Below are 1,745 nucleotides of genomic sequence, written 5' to 3' on the forward strand. Positions count from 1 at the left end.
AGTGGTCATTCAACCGCCATTTTGGAAAATGGCCGCCATTTTGAATCCTAAGGGACAAATCGATTGCCTCCACTTGAAAAATCGATCCTTAGGTACCAATGTACAAGTGTGCAAAGTTTCATGCTTCTACGCAAAAGTGCAGTGCGAAATCAGAAATTGTACTATCCTGCCTCCACTACTTCTCTTAATTCCAGGAAAGCCCCCGCACAAATAAACACTTTCTGGGAGCGGTCACCGGTTAGTCCCTTCACAACAAACTTCGCCATGGCTAAAAACAGAAATGTAAAACATGAAACTTCTAGAAAATGAACATGGTAAACATTACAACTGCCAGGACGTGATAGTTCATCTCTTGCTCTCCTCTAGGGTCATTAAGATGATGACAAAAGGCCAGGGCAGGAGAGGCCTAGGCTAGGCCAAGGCTAGGCCAAGGCTAGGCCAAGGCTAGGCCAAGGCTAGGCTTCTACTTTACAAGTGTTTCTCACGATAAACATCACGAGAAGTATGATCCTATCACTGCGGCACTTCGAAAATAAATAAAGAGTAAATTCACGATGAAAGGAACAGCTCCAAATGCAATTAACTCTATGTTAACCCATGGATTGGCACTAGGTGCGAGGTTAGGAGGCCCATGGTACAGGCGTGAATCCCAACATTTGCATGGAAATTGAAGTGTTACCTCAAATGCAGTTGCGAGATTAAATCCAGAGAAGTTCAGATGAGCACAGATCACACATTCCTGCACAATGGTAACGGGAATCATTTTACTCGAGTATTTGTACAACCGGCAAAAAGTTCAGACGTCACTTTACCGCTACCACTACCACACCACACGTCCACCACCACCACACTCCGCACCGCACTCCCCCTCTCTTGAACTCGAATTGCTTACAGCTGATCAGCTGATTGGCGAACACAGAACACTACAATTTTTTTAATGATGTTTGCGTGTGTAGTTAAGCTTGTTTGCTGTTTCAATGTTTTCTTAGATGTATTTCGGAAATCGGAGCACTCGATCTTTTTTTGTTGCTGTTTCGGCAGTGGTTGGCACCTTCGGTGTTCATATGTTTGGCTCAAACTAAAGGTAACGAGGTTATAAAGGACCATGATGACATTATTAGAACTTAGAAATTGCAATCTTGGTGTGTCTGTCTGGTCCCGTGATCGGCTCGGCTTGGTACCTCACAATTGCTCCAGCTACATAGCGGTAAGCATCGTTATGTTGTTTCATGTAGAGCCTGATTCTGTGAAATTGTATGTTGTATGGCCAATCTGAACCACCAGTCAAGCACAATAATTTATAGTTTTTGTAATCCCTTCAGGAATGGCCTCCACAAATCTTTGGTTGTGTGGTTGTTTTGTGGAAACCCCAGTCAAATTTACCTTCAGGGATGTTCCCCTGACATTTCAGCGCAAGACTGGAGGTGACATTTTTTGGTTTCGGAGAACTGCAACAGGTCCTCTTGAAGTTGCTGTTGTGCTGGGAGTTGGCGGTGACTGCAAATGTTAAGTTGTGAGGAATGCTTAGTATACTTGTGGGTTTAACCTCAAGTGTGTATTTGCTGATTAAGGCATTTTCCTGATGTAAGTGCCAATAACATTAATATACGAGGTCATCACAGACATCTAGTTGTGATAACGCCAAAAGTTCTGAGGGACAGTTCATTTTATTGTTCATGCGCACACTGGTACAAACACATGCTCCCTGAAAGTTGAATCTTTATTAATATGACCATCTCTTTTTA

The sequence above is a fragment of the Frankliniella occidentalis genome, unplaced genomic scaffold, assembly GCF_000697945.3.
Source record: "Frankliniella occidentalis isolate FOCC.00 unplaced genomic scaffold, Focc_3.1 Scaffold249, whole genome shotgun sequence".
NCBI classification, from domain to species: domain Eukaryota; kingdom Metazoa; phylum Arthropoda; class Insecta; order Thysanoptera; family Thripidae; genus Frankliniella; species Frankliniella occidentalis.